The sequence below is a fragment of the Ursus maritimus genome, unplaced genomic scaffold (assembly GCF_017311325.1).
Source record: "Ursus maritimus isolate PB19 unplaced genomic scaffold, ASM1731132v1 scaffold_15, whole genome shotgun sequence".
Taxonomy (NCBI): Eukaryota; Metazoa; Chordata; class Mammalia; order Carnivora; family Ursidae; genus Ursus; species Ursus maritimus.
In genome coordinates this window covers 31,955,669-31,971,808 of record NW_024423897.1, presented here as the reverse complement: position 1 = coordinate 31,971,808, position 16,140 = coordinate 31,955,669, and positions in this window count along the sequence as shown.

The following is a 16,140-nucleotide window of genomic DNA, read 5'->3' as shown; positions in this document are numbered from 1 at the left end:
CCTCTCCACATACAACATTTGATTTTAGTTTTTTGTTTGAGTATAAGGAAAATCACAGATATCATCTCATTTCAGTTGTAAATATTTAATTTGTATCTGAAATCTTTTAAACAGTTTTCGAGGGTTATTCTTTAGGGTACTTGATCTAGTGGTTGGAATGTCAGACAACAGAAGTGAGAACTCAGTGGTTTAGGAGAGCTTTCTCGAACATGGAGTTTAACACCCTGGCAAGGACCCCAGGGAATGGGGCAATTGAACTGCTGTGATGGTTGAGAGAAGCCTGGAGAAAGTAGGAGCCCACATGGAATGAAACCGAAATGCTGGAGTTGCTGAGGCAGCTTGCTGAGAAAGCAAAAAGGCTGAGGGAAGTGAGCATCTCAGAGTAGATATATTACATGAGGTCAGCAGACCCACTGGAAGATTGTATTATGTGGGACACTCCATTCATTAAGACCACCAATTATGACCAAGAAGGGCAGCCATTGAGAATGCTGTTTACAGTCACCATAAGAAGAGGGCAAGAATAGAGGAGCAAGAGGCTGGGGACACTTGCCCAATAAAATGTCATCATGATCCCTTGCTCAGCTAATTTTTCCTCGCTGAGCCAATTTTCAGATCCAGAATTCAATGAGTCACAGGGTGGCCAGGTCAAAAGGAAGGACCTTACAATGCCACCACAAATATATACTGTGACAATACCTGCGGTCCCTCCCTAGTGGGACGGAGAGCCATTCACCTGGGTTACTGTGCACTGGGGAAATAAGAACGTCCAAATATTTTGAAGATTATAGGACACAGGGTCTGAGTTAACATAGAGCCTCATTGGAGCCCTCTGTGAGAGTGGAGACACATAGAAGCTAGCTGATAACTGAGTCCTGGCCCACGCCTGCCCCACAATGGGTCTTTTCCTTGTCACTGAGTATATAATTGGAGCTGACACACTTGGCAGCTGGAGTAATACTTGCACTGAGTTTTTGGCCTGTGGGTTAAGAGCTACCATGACGGGGAAGGACAAATGTAAGACTCTGCAACTGTGTTAAACTGCAGACAAGATATTAAATATAAGACAATCCTGGGGCATGGGGTATAGATATTAGTGTCAAACTTAAAGATCTAAATATCCATGGGTAGTGGTTCCTATCGTATCCCTCTAATTAGTCGGCCTGGCCCTTGTAGAAACCTAATGGAAGCTAGTGAATGTAGACTTGCTCACTCGCACCCAGGGAGCAGTCCCAGTTGTGGCTGCCAAGCAGACGTGGTACCTTTGGGAGAGCAGAGTAATAATGTCTCGGGTATATCCTGTGTGGCCTTTAATTTGGCAGATGCGTTCTCTTCCATTCTCAAGAAAATAGAAACGATTTGCATCCATGTGGACAGCAATTCATTCCAAGTTTTAACCCAGGGCCATGTCAACTCTCCCATCTTCCATCATCATCTACTTCGGAGATCTTGACCACCTGGACCGTGTGGATATCACCAGAACACCGCACTAACCCAGGACACTGATGATATGCTGCTTGGGCAAGAGGAGCAAGAGGTGACTGTCCTGTGAGAGACCCAGGTGCTCTGGCAGGTGAGAGAGAAATATCTGTTCATGGGGATCTGACCTCTCAGTAAAGTTTGTAGAGGCTGTAGCCCGGGATATGTCAGAATACCCAAAGTAGATGACATTGCTGCACGCTGCGGGTCGTGCCCTTCTGGGTCTGCAGGTAGAGTATTTGATACCTCGGAACTGTGCTTCAGCCCATATACAGTGACAGGGAAGCCCGTTAACTTTAACACAAACACCCTTGCCCCTTGGGCCGTAGGATCCAGCCAACACCATGTCCTTGAAATGTCTGAGGTGAGAAGAGATTCCTTACGGAGTTCGCAAGCCTCAGTGGAAGAATTACAACGCAGGCCTTCGGGGTGGTGGAGCAAGACCCAGCCACTGCGGTGCAGAATTCTACACTTTTTGAGAAAAAGCTCCTGAAGACTGACTGAGTCCTGGTGGAACACCTGACCGCGGGTACCAAGTGACTGCAGCCCTCATATCCTACGATGATCCGGGTTCCGTGAGATGTGCCGCATGGAAAGCCAGAAGATGGGAACGGTACACCCAGCATTGAGACTGTGGACTCAAAGTGAGACACCCACGACGGCTTAGGTGGGGCTGCTTACATACCGTGGGGGCAGGAGAAATACGTGCGGGATGCCGGGGATCCCGCTGGGTCTGGTTTCCACTCCCTTACCCGATTATAGTTGTGAGTGGACAAATGCAGCACCACGGTCCTTAAGCCCTTAGAGTATAATGTAAATTAACACACCTGCCTCTTGAGGCGGGTCTGATTAGCAGGGTCTCAGGCCTCTCAGGAATACTCGCGGGTAGTACAGCAGGGAAGCGCTAAAACCTGCAGGGGATCGCTGAGGGCGAGGGGAATGGGAAACGGATGGAGAGCAGCGCCTGGGTGGCTCCACGAAGCCTTTGACTCTTGGTCTCAGCTCACGTCTTGATCTTGGGTTGTGAGTTCGAGCTCCACCTTTGGCTCCATGCTGGGCATGGAGCCCACTCAAAAAAAAAAAAAAAGTGGATGGTGAAGGAGGAAGGCAAGGAGTGCCAGCTGTGGCCCCAGGCTAAGGGTAAGCACAGAGGCTCCCTGGTCCCCCTCCAGGTTTGCCTCAGCCATAAAGGCCCACAGGCGCTGCTCTTTGGACATGTGGGGAGCTGTGGATCGATACAGGACGAACCGTGCACTGTCGCATCTCAGAGGTACGTTGCTCAGACCCCTCTTTAAGAGAGCAGCTGCTGCAAGGTCTGTTGTCACACAGCCCGTAACCACTTTGGGACGGGTCACTGCACTTAGCCTAAGGTCGTTCTTTGCCCAGGCGGCTCCCAGCCACGGGTCAGCGTGGCAGGGGTGCAGGAGGCGAGCCTCTTCTGTCCACGGTGTGACCTGGGAATGGGTGGTGTGCTCTGGGCCGCGCCTCAGCCCGGCTGAGACCTTCTCAGAGCCACTGTGCCACCCGAGGGTCTTCCTGCGCGTCGTCCTTGGTTGGGGTCCGTCTTCACAGGTGTCAGAGCCGCACTGTGAGCAGATCTCTCCCCCCACCCCGCCCCATTCCTCTCCCCTTTTATTTTTGCCATTGACTCTTGTGTACCTCTCATTCCTTCTTGGCGCCTGCTTCCTGGGGGACCCAAACGGACACAATATAGTTGTTTTATAGTCAATGTAATTTGTGATAGTCTTTAAATATATCTTGTGATTAACCTTCTAGTTGTCTTTATTCTTTTTTTTTTTTTAAAGATTTTATTTATTTATTTGACAGAGAGAGAGACAGCCAGCGAGAGAGGGAACACAAGCAGGGGAAGTAGGAGAGGAAGAAGCAGGCTCCCATTGGAGGAGCCTGATGTGGGACCTGATCCCAGAACGCAGGGATCACGCCCTGAGCCAAAGGCAGATGCTTAACGACTGTGCCACCCAGGTGCCCCTAGTTGTCTTTATTCTTGATTCATTTTTGCGCCTTTTGATTGCCTTTACATTAGATTTTTAATCGTTGCACCTCCATTACCTTGTTAGTTATATGCTTTTTTTTTAAACTATTAATTAGTCAGTATAGATTTAGAGGTTACAATCTGTATCCTTAAATCGTTAAAGTATAATATAAATTACTACCTTCACTGCTCTCTGGACACTGCAAGGATCTTAGCACATTTTAACTTCATTTATTCTCCTCTCAAATTATGTAATGGCGTTTTCATATATCTTTCTCCCCATTTCTCTTCATATTTTATTTTAATCCTCATGCAAATGATTATGTAGTCTATATTCATTTACCCACATATTAGCCTTGCCACCTCAATCATGTTTTTTCTAGCTAAAGAACGTGTTTGTTATTTCTTTCAAGTCACATCTGCTAATGCTGAATTCTTGGAAAATATTTTTATATCACCTTCATTTTCAGAAGATATTTTTGCTGTAGAATTCTAGATTAGCAGGTGTTTTCTTCGTGTCATTTCAGAATATAATTCTTATATCATTGGCTTCCCTAATTTCTGTTTAAGATTCAACTCGAAGGTTAATTGTTGCTCCTGAAGGTTTTTTTTTTTCCTTCTTCTACTTAACAACTTTCAAGATTTATTTCTGTCTTTGCATTTTAGTCTCTTGACTGTGATGGATCTCCATGTGGTCTAATTCAGCATTATTCTTAGGGTGTAGCTTTTAAAAGCTCAACCAAAAGCCTGGGGTATTTATCAGGGCCCTTTTTTTCGTGTGGTCTCCGAACTCAACTTGTGGTAACCTCCCTAACTGCTGTAAGGTTTTGCTCAGCTTCTCAACCTGACAGCTGCCATTTTTCAGAACTGGCAAGTACTGTGCTTCTTTCCTCTGCCTGGATCTGGGTACCGCAGATCCTCATTGCCTCTTGGAGCTCCCTGATGCTTTTCTACGAATTTCATGAACTAATCATCCAGACGTCCTAGCTGTTCTCAGTTGGAAGTTTCATCTGCAGAAAACCCCATTGCCATTGCCAGAAGCAGAGCTCCCACATGAGACCCTCAGAGCAGTGTGCAGAACTGTGGAAATATCACTCTTAAAAGCTCCTAGGAATAGGCTTGTTTTGATTTGTTCAGTTGTGGATCACAAGTTTTCTTTCTGATAATTCCCATCTTCCTTTAATTCGGGAAAATTGTTAGCCATGTTTTCTATTCTTTAATTTTAGAATGATTGTTAGATATATGTGGGAGCTTCTCATCTATTAATATTATGTAAGGAACTATTCCCCTTATATAATATTTCTAAGTTTTTAGCTTTTGTTATGCTCCACATTTTGTTCTGGGTAAAGTCTTAACTCCTGTCCCCCAATTTGCCAATTCTCTCATCAGTTAGGGACTTATTCTGTCTTTTCTTGTATCAGTGATTGTATTTTTCATTTTTGTAAGTTTTCCTCTAGCCCTGTTTACTCTTGATTCGCATCTTCCTGTTTTTGCTACCTAATTATTTATTGATTTTGCCTTATAGACATGAGAGCAAGCCCCAGGGGAGAAAGTGGAAGTTCACAGAAGAATGTTCAGCGTTTGGCCCATCCCTCCCCCCCAAGTGTTTGATGATTCTAAAGTCAAGAGGTTGAGAAGTTAAGCAAAACTTTTATTGGATTAATGGGGGCCAGGTAAAAATGGCAATTTTGTCCTTTATTTTCCTCATTGATTTGCTGTAGTAAATGAATCAGTCCATTTAGAATAGCGGCAGAAGTGCTCACAGATCTGAGCAGCTGTTATTTTGTTGTTGATGTTGTTACAAATATTACTGTCTTCCTGATCCTTCTCCTCTTCCTCTTCTTCCTCCTCCTCAATCTATGGAGATGTCATTTTATTTTTTTTCCCCTATGGAGATTTTAAAGTCCTTAGAAGAATGTTTTAATATTTGATATTATTTTGGATAATATCAAAGTAATGCCTCCTGTTTTGTGAGCTTTAGGATATTTATTTTTCTCATGTGTGCATTTTATTTTATTTCATTTCATTTCATTTATTTTATTTTTTACCAAGGCTGTATTTACATTGACATTTAATCACCCAAATCTACCCAATTTACCTTAGAACCGCCTTGGTATTGTACACTCTATGGGTTTGGACAAACGTGTGATGGCACGTACCCATCGTTATAATACCATACGGAGCGTATTTTTACTTCTCTAAAAATGTGCGCTGCCTGTTCATCTGCCTTCCCACCCCCCCATCCCCGCAGCCACTGATCCTCTTACTGTCTCTATAGTTTTGTCTTTTTCAGAATGTCATGTTGTTGGAAAATATACACTGTGGAACCTTTTCAGATTGGCTTCTTTCACCTCTTTCACTTCTTTTATTTGTCAATTTGCCGACTGAAGGACATCTCAGTTGCTTCTAAGTTTCAGCAATTATGCATAAAGCTGCTATAAAACCTGTGTGCAGAACTTTGCATAGACATAAGTTTTTCATTCCTTTGAGTAAATACCAAAGAGTGAGGTTGCTGGATCGTGTATAGGAAGCATATGTTTAGTGTTGTAATAAACTGCCAAGCCATCTTCCCAAGTGGCTGTGCCAGTTTGTATTCCCACCAGCAATGAATGAGAGTTCCTCTTGCTCTATATCCTTGCCAGCATTTGCTGTCATCAGTGTTCTGGATTTTGGCCATTCTAACAGGTACGTAGCGGTATCTTGTTTTAATTTGCATTTCCTTGATGATACATTATGCGGAACATCTTTTCATACGCTTATTTGCCATCTGTATATCTTCTTTTTTTTTTTACTGGTTTTTCCAGATTTTTCTTTAAATTCATATTAGTTAACATATAGCATAGTATTGGTTTCCAGAGTAGAATTTAGTGATTCATCACTTACATGCAACACCCAGTGCTCATCACAAGTGCCCTCCTTAATGCCCATCACCGATTTAGCCCATCCCCCCATCCACGTCTCCTCCAGCAACCCTCAGTTTGTTCTTTATGATTAAAAGTCTATGGTTTGCCTCCCTCTCTGTTTTTATTTTATTTTACTTTTCCTTCCCTTCCTCTACGTTCATCTGTTATGTTTATTAAATTCCACATAGGAGTGAAACATATGATATTCATCTTTCTCTGAGTTATTTCACTTAGCATAATATCCTCTGGTTCCGTCTTTGTCATTGCAAATGGCAAGATTTCATTCTTTTTGATGGTTAAGTAATATTCCATTGTATATATATACCACATCTTCTTTATTCATCAGCTGGTGTACTTTTGGGCTCTTTCCATAAATTGGCTATTGTTGATAATGCTCCTATAAACATTGGGGAGCATGTGCCCCTTCAAATCAGTATTTTTGTATCCTTTCGATAAATACCTACTAGTGTAATTGCTGGGTTATAGGGTCATATTTTTAACTTTTTGAGGACCCTCCAGACTGTTTTCCAGAGTGGCTGCACCAGTTTGCATTCCCAATCAACAGTGTAAGATGGTTCCCCTTTCTGCACATCCTCTCATGTGCTTTGGAATTTTTATTTGAGAGTTTCTCTTGGGTAGGATTTATGTGTATGGGCACATGCATTTGTGTGTGTTTTCTTTCTCTTTTGCTATGCACATGTCTCTGTGTTAGTATTTTACAGTCGGCTTTACCCAGTATGCTGGAGTCCTCATTGTGCAACCTGACCGTATTTTGGCAACATGGATCTATTATGCCGGGAAAATATTAAAGATTTATTTATAAGCCAGCAGGTTAGCTTGACCCAAGTTTGGGATCTCAAATGCAGTTGCTCCCTGTAGGTAGATGAGATTTTTAAAAAAAGACTTTGCTCATGGCAAGAAATCTCTGCTCATCTTTGTATTCATTTAGACCCTAGTTGTCTAAAGTGTATGTGACGTTGTAGTTTCCAATCAGCCACCTAGAAACTGAAGAAATTGATCTAGATGCTTGTTCAGGCTCCTTCCTGAAGCTCAGTAGGTCTTTGGTCCTAACCCAAACTTAATTCTCTTTCTGGTTCATGAATATCTGGTTAAGATCATTTTAAGCCCAAATAGAACTTTAAAAGTATATGCAAATAATTTTTTATCACTGTTATGCATTTATAATGAAGTTTTTTATTTAATGGGTAATCGTATAATACTACCTTGATTAGGATGAAGTATTATTATTATTAACGGTAACAATAGTAACTGCAGAAACGGAGTAATGATTACAGTGTTAGCTCACAGTAAGCTTTCCATCACCTAAAAGCCTTAGATTTTTTCATATGAACTGTTGCAACATCAGTAATTGATTTTTTGCATGCACAATAATATTTTTGATGTTCATTTTTTGGTAAGCAGTTGGAAGGAGACAGTCATGTTCATGTAGTCTCATTAAAGCTATTGTTTATAACAAAATAGGGGATGAGATAGATTAACCAAATTGTCCACTTTTATTAAGAAGTGGGGAAGCAAAAAAAATCAGGTCATAACAGATACCTTGGGAGCCCAAAGTAAATAAATAAATAAATAAATAAATAAATAAATATTATGAAAACCATAGATACAAAAATGATAGTAAAAATTCTGAGATGTTAACTTGATAATGATTGTCCTATGAGTCACATGCTTTCAAGATATTTCATGGTTATTTAATTATTTTGTTTTGTGGGTTACATAATGGATGGATTTTTATCCTTTTATTCAATACATTTTCAAAAATTAAGCATATAAAAGACATCAGGCATTTTGTCAAAAGCCTGCTGCACTGATATCCTGCCAAATTTGGTTCTATATTAATGCGTTTATAAATTACAAAACTGGCAAGACACATTTAAGCTGAATGGCTTCCCAGCTGAAACATAAACAAAATAAATATTTCCTTTAAGCATTAAGCAATTTCAGGAAACAGATAGAAAATAGTTCTTTCTATGCAACATTTTTTTCCCCATTGGATTTTTGTTGAATACCCACATGTTTAGACATGGCTGGCAGCTTCTACTTTGCGATCATCCTCTTCTTCCTCTTTCTGTTGTCTGTTCCTTAGGTGATGAGGCTGAGAGTTCCTGGCATGTATCTCAAGGGAACAATAAATCTATCAGCCAAGATAATCCAATTAATTTTTTTTGATTTGAGTTGTAAAGGGTTGGATTAACCATAATTCCCAGATCACAATACATTATCATCATTGGTTTGGCATGGCTTTCCTGGTTTTTTTTAAAGAGAGTGCGCATGTATGTGGGGGGAGGTGAATGTGGGGGAGGGGCAGAAGGAGAGGGAGAGAAGGAGAAGAGAATCTCAGGCAGGCTCCACGCCCAGCACGGAACCTGAGGCAGAGCTCTATCTCATGACCCTGAGATCTTAACCCTGAGATCATGACCTGAGCTGAAACCAAGAGTTGGGAGCTCACTGGACTGAACCATCCAGGAGTCCCTAGGCATGGCCTTCTTTTAGCCCTTTTTCTTCTTGCTTATGGAATAAAATTTTGACTGCTATTTCACATACAAATATTTTTGCAATTAGAAATGTTGCCATTTCCACTAAGTGGCTGAACAACAGTAGAGTCCTTGAACAAGGCTTACTTATCTTTTGCTTATGCTCAAAGGCAAAATAAGGTATGTTAAAGAACAAAATTTCAGCAAGTATATTTAAAGATCTAATTGGCTTTATTTAAAGATTCATAGATCAGGCAGCATCCCATCTGACAATTAAATAGGTTATGCAAAATGGAAGGCTTTTATAGGCAGAAGTGGTACAGGACAAGGAAGTTATTAGCAAAAGAAAAATGACTCTATTTTGGGCCTGTTGTTTCTTTTTAATGGGTGTTAGCAAACATATTTGCATCTCATTAGCAGGAGTTGGCACACTGCATATAAATGTGTTCTAATTGGCAGGCAAGCGATTAAAAATATTTTTTAAATCAACTCTGAATGCCTTTAGGGGTGATGAACCCTGAGGGTGCATCAAAAGAGCTCTCCTTCCCATTCTCTGTGACAATAAAGATTGATCTTCACCCATCTTTCACTTCCTGGCTTTGAAGGCATTTGCATTTGCTGTCCATGTTTAAAGCATCAAAATTAATATTTGACTGCTCCTAAAAGTTGGGCTTCTAAACACAAAACATGTCTGTGTAATGTCTGTGTGATGCAGACAGACATAATAGTATTGACAAGGATTCCTAAAGGAAAGTTAACTTAATATGGTGGAGAGTACTGGAATGAGCATCAGGAGACTTGGATTCTAGTCCTTGTTTTGTTACTAATGAGCTGGTAACCTCAGGAAAGCCTCTTAACTTCAGTGAGACTTCCCTCGACTTCCTAACCCACTCTACTATCATTCTACCCAATTTTGCTCAAGTCAGAACCTGAGGGTCATCTTTGGTGTCTTTCTCGGATCAATTACATTCAAACTATCAGCAAGTCCTAATGATTCTACCTCCAGGTCCTAATGATTCTATCTTGAATCAAGCAACTTCTCTCCCTATTCTCTACAATGTTCCAGTCTGTGCTTTGACAGAGGAAGTGGCCCTGTGCCTGAGGCCATTCACTTCTCCAATTTTATCACCAGCGTCCTGCACAACCCAAAGATGCCAGTGGTTTCTCTGTCCCCCAGCCTTGGCCCCTGCCTGTGCCTAGCGCTGACTCTTGGCCTCTCTCTAGCTGATGTGCAGAACCTCAGCTCACCTTTGTAAGATTTCCTTCTCTGAAACATTATCCCCTTTGGTCCTTGTTGCTTCTACAGCCCTCTTATGCCTCAATATATGATTTTTAAATGTGTTTGGTTTTTCCTTTGGTTTTCAGCAGTATTAGTCTCCAACGTCCTTGAAAGTAGAAGTCAAATGAGCCTCATTTTTGAAGAAGCTCCAGACTCCTTCTCAGCTCACCTCCAGACTCTCACCTCACTATTTACACGGGCTGTTCGCACTGTCTGCTCCTTTCTCCCTAAGACTTCACGTGTCCTCGTCTTCTTACAGCTCCTCAGTTCTCATCGTGGTCTGTAATAACTTATTTATTAGTGATTCATAATTTAGTTTTTGTCCCTTTCGTAATAATTTATGCTCTGTGAGAATCAGAATCATGTTTGTCCCTAATAGCGCTTTTAGTAAGCTCTCAATTGAATGAATAAATAAGTACTGAAATGAATTAGTGAATGAATAATTCAAAAAAGAAAATTGGGCTTTGTTCTCTTAGGGAAATTATTTACTTAGATAGTGTTTTTGTGTTCTTGGTAGATGACTCCCAAATTTATGCCTCTAATCCAATATTTTCTTTATTTCTCTTATGCTTTTATTTTAAACAATTAAATATATTTTGATCACTTGCTGTGCAAATAGCTCTGTGCCAGTTATTTTGAGGTATACTAAGATTTTTAACATAGCTCTTTTCCTCCTGTATATTGTGATCAATTTTAGTAGACAAAATTAGTAAAGCTTATAATATCCTTTAGATAAGACGCTTAAGCATACAGTAAATGCTTAGTAAATGTTAAATATAGTATTATTACCTCTGCTGTTGTTGTTATTTAAACAAGCACCCCAGCTCAGGAGTACTTAAATTGCCTGCTGGGAACTGATTTTGGCTGGTTTTCATGGGGTAGGGAGCCTATGACAGAATGTGTATGAACTTTGTCACTAATTTCATTGCTTAGTTTAGCCTACTTTTTGCTGTTATTGTAGCAAGACTTTGTGGATGAACGAAGCAATTTGTTGATTCACACCCTGGTGCCAGCTCCTCATCTTCTTGGAAACCACTATAAATAATTCACAGACACTTAGCGTGGCACTACGTGAGGCGATTTTGGGACGGTGGCCGTGGCACCATCTCTGTGGTCGTGGGATCCACTGCCTACCCTTTCACGTGACACATTCTTCCCTCTCTCACGCCAGTCTGTCAGTACTCTTGTTTTTCTCCTTTATCTTTCCTCCGTTGCTCACTGTCCAAGAGCAGTAAACAGTCTCGATCTGGTGGGTTGGAATGAAACACTTCCCTTAACCAGTGGCTGCAGATTTCCGCAATTCCTGAGCTCGCAGCTGAAGGGCAGTGGACCAAGCAGGAGGACGTGGGCACGGTGTCTAAAGGAGCAAACATGCAGGAAAGGGTGCAGGTGGCCATGTGGTCTGATTGTAGGGGCACGAGCCTGGGAATGGTGCGGAGGCCTTCAAGCCCGTAGAAGGAAAGCGGTGAGGGACAGGGTCCGGACTAGGGCCAATGTTCAAGGACTCAGAGCGGGTGCAATGATTCCTGATTTCAATTGCTTGCCTCAGGTCTGATCTAAAACAGTTCTCCTGATCGGGTTTTTATTGAGTGTGTGCTATCATCTAAGCTCTGGAGATATTAGTTCAGTAGGTCTGGGTGGGACTTGGGAATCAATATTTTATTTTATTAAATGTTTTTTAAGACATGGGAGTATAGTTGACACACAAAGCTATATTAGTTTCAGGTGTGTAGCATAGTGATTTAACATCTCTATACACTATGCCGTGCTCAGCACAAGCGTACCTATTACAATATCTGGGAATCAACATTTTAAAACAGCTCTCCAAATGATTTTGATGATTCCCAGGTTTGGGAATCACTACCAGGGGATCTCCTATTGTTTCAACAATGTCTCCACTATCTGAAGGAGGTGTCATTACTTTATTCCTCTATGCTTCCGTGTGTATTTCCTGAGAACAGAGACTTTCTCTCCCATAACTGCTTTGGTTGTCGACCTCTGTAAAACAAACCAGCCCCAACGTCATGGTGTGAAAGAACCACTATTGTGTATTGCTTATGGGTTCTGTGGGTCAGGAATTTGGAGTGAGAACAGTGGAGATGACTTGCCTCTGTTTCATGCTGTCGGAAGCCTCAAGCGGGAAAACTCGACCTTCTTCATTCCCATGTGTGGTGTCTGGACTGGGATAGCTCAAATCTGGGCTAAGTCGTAACTGTTGCCCAGAGTCTCTCTACGTGGACTGTTCATGTGTCATGGGTTTCCTCACAGGATGGTGGCCTTAGAGTCGTCGGCTTCTGTCATGACAGGTCAGGGCACTAAGAGGAACTGTTTCTGTGAATCAAGTAAAAGCATCGAGCCTTCTTTGGGGACAGTCTCAGAAGACGCAAAATGCCACTCTTGCTCTACTTCATTAGTGGAAGCAGTCAGAAGCCTGCCAGAATTCAGGGGTGTGGAATTAGAACCGACATCTCAACGGAAGACTGTCAAATAATATGCAGCCATCTTTATAATGACTGCAGTAACCACAGTATAATTAGAAAATCAACCAATCTAGCATCGATACGGTTCAGTCTGCTCCTGAGTTCTTAAGTTAGTCTGGCCAGGTGTGACATCTGTCTGCCTTTTACAAGGCGTATGAAATGTGGCAAGTAACTCTGGTCCCTGATCCTTAATTTTCTCATCTCTAAATGAGGCCAATGACACCTATGTCTCTTAGAGTTTCTGGGAGGACTAAATAAAAATAGTTATGTGATGAATCTGGCATCTATTAGTGGCTTAATAAGCTTTAGGTCTCCCTTTTCCCTCAGAGACTTGAACATGACATTGAGTGCTCAGTAGGTCTACAATTAATTATTGTTACTTGGAAGGCTTTAGAGGTGATCTTGGCTTTCTGGGAAATAATGAAGAGATTCACTATGAACTTTAATTGTTGCCTTACTAGGTTTCATTTCTCAAGGTTCATCACAAGTATATTCAACCAAGAGAGGAAACTTTTTTTTTAAACAAGTTAAATCATTTTAAAATAAAAATCTATGCTACCAATCTATCACTATCACAGAAGTACAAGCCTCAGGAACATGATTAATTTCCGAATCAGGATACCTTTGGCTATAGGTAGCAGAAAACCTAACTCAACTCACAAAACAGCTTAAATGGTAGAGAAAATTTATTATTTTATAAAAGAAGACCAGAAGCATGGACACTCCTTAGTTAGGAAATTCAGTGGCTCAGTGATTTCATAAAGGATCCACAAATGGTTCTTTCTATGTTTCTACTGGAGCCTCTTCCATATACTGGCCTAGACCACAAATGAAAATCCACTTGTGGTGGCAAGACGGCCTCAGTAGTTCCAAGCATCATGTTCAGACATGGCAACATTCAGAAGAGACCATTTCTTTTGTGAACTCCTGCAGAGCGAGCCATTCCTTCTCTGAAACCCTGTGAAAGACGCTCCTCACCGCTCATTCATCGGCCTTGCATCACCTGCATGTGTCTAAACCTCACAGGATGAGAAAGGGAGCCCAGTGACCACCAACTGTGGTATACTTTTTGGGTCTGGTGTTAGGACTAGAACCAGGCTTTTCTGAAAAACTGGCTGTTGACAGGGGGCTGAGTAGATTACTGTGGGGAGAGGGACAATAAATAATACCTGCTACTATATACTAGTTAGATTTTAAGTTATGTCCAAGCACTGGAAATTGGAAGGAAGGATCCATTTTTGCACATCTGCATCATTAGTAAATGCTCGAGGTTATTTAGAATGCAGTTTTGATAAGCAATTGGCATGAAATATAATATGAATGATTTGGTAATCAAGAAATATAAAGCAGATTTAATTAACTTGGAACAGCTCTTTAAAATAGTAAAGGTTTCAAAAAACTAATTACCATTTCTAAGATTCTAAAGAATTTCCCAAATATAGCAAGGAGTTTCTTATAAGAGTGTTCACCACTTTTGCATTTATATTTTTTTAGTCCTAGCAGGTAAACTCTCTCTATAAGAATGGATTTTCTTTGTAACTTTTTCTACTAATCAATTTCCCTATAAAATGATGGATGCAATTAAGAATGTATTTAAGAACTAAATATCATCACTCCCCTTTCCTAATTTTAGTTTGTTTCTGTATTTTTCCCCAAGCATAATAGTAATAATAAGCTATGTTCAAAGCCATAGTAATTCCTATTTGCTTACCTGTTTGCTACTAATTACCATAGCGATTTCTATTTGCCTTCTATGGCACGTAGAAAAATGAGTATTCTGGAATGCAATTTAGGGGGTGAAAGAGATCAGCTTCTGATGTCATCATGTCACTTGTTCCAGTTAGTATCAGACACGTAGGCTAGGTAATGAAGTAACTAATACCCCCTGCCCTCCAAACTCAGATAAGTTTATATTTTGCTCATGCTGCATACCCACGGATGTTTGATGAAGTATAGAAGATGCTGCCTGTGTTAATGACTCAGGGACTCAGGCTGATGGAGCAGCCACCATTTCAAATGTGCCACAGGGAAAGGGGAGCTCTGGGGGGAATGCTAGCAATTACATGTTTTGTCCAGAAGCTACACAGGCAGCAATTATGAGGCACCCCAATCCATGGGGATCAGGTAGTATGATCCTACCAGGTCCCTGGGAGATGGACAGCCAGCGACACTGGCGAGCAGTAATTCTGCCAACGACAAAGATGTGCCAGTGTGTATCACTGCCTTTCACAACAAGGGGAGACAGGCCCCCAGGCAATAATTAGTTTTCAGTTATGAACAAAATGGAAATGCTTCAGTTAGGGTGGTCTCTATATCGCGGCCTTATTACAAATACAGCCTCATGAAAGGTAACAAATTCTGGTCTTGGGGCTTTTCCCTCATGTTAGGGATCATGGTTTAGGTTTTCCAAATGTACTATGTCACTGCATACTAGGAGGGTCGATCAAGCGAGAAATCCTTGGAATGTACTTCCAGCTATCCAGTCGAATTTCCTCTTCACGTTCTATTCCTGAGTCTTCTGTTCGCATTGCTTTGATATCCTAGATTGTTAGGTTTTCAACTGCAAACACCAGGCCACCTCCATTTATTTGGCATGAAGGGTGGTTCATTCTAGAGAGAACAGAAACCTTTATCGCTGACGTTGCTCATCATGGTCATGCCTGCGTGAGCACCGTGAACAAGCACCTATCGTCAGCGCAGTCAGATATGGAGTCTGAAAACGCCAGCCATTTCTCTTTTCTGAGCACTCTAAGGAAGCCGACGGCTCCTTAACAAATCAGGCTTCATGGCAAGATTGGCAACAGAAGAAATGCCTCATACGATAGGAAATAAAGGGTAAAGTCCAGCCACTCTTCTCCATTGGTATTTAGTAACAATAATAATACTAATAATATCACCCAAGTAATTAAATACACATTTCATTCTAGACTCTTTAGTAGTTGTTTTGTGTGTGTGTGTGTGTGTGTGTGTGTGTGTGTGTGTGTGTGTAAACTACAGTCAGTTGGCTGGTATTGTCCCCATTTTCACATAAACAAACTGAGTCTCAGTGGTTTGTCCAAGTTCAAGTAACTACTCTGTGTCTCCAACTGTTATCAGACTTTGAGAGGTTAGGCCTGACTTCATTTTATTAACTGTCTAGTTTTTAATTCCATAAAGATGTTATCTGTACCTGTAACTTTTTAGTACTAACTCATTGCTTTCTATTTTGTATAATACTGGTGTAACTATACCTTTAAAATCTTCCCAGTCTACTGTAAGTACCTCCAACATCTCTGCATGATTACTGACCTAACACTTGAGACTTATCAGGTACTCAGAAAATGCTTGTGAATGAATGAATGAATGAATGAATGCACATGAGGCTCACATGTCTAGCTGAAAGCTAACACCTGTCTCATGTGGGCAAGTCCAGACCCGTGGGACTGGCTTGAACTCCAAAGCCAATTTGCTGCCAGTATGTCTATACAAACAGAATTGACTATCTTTTCACCTAAGTAGAAGAGAAAATTTT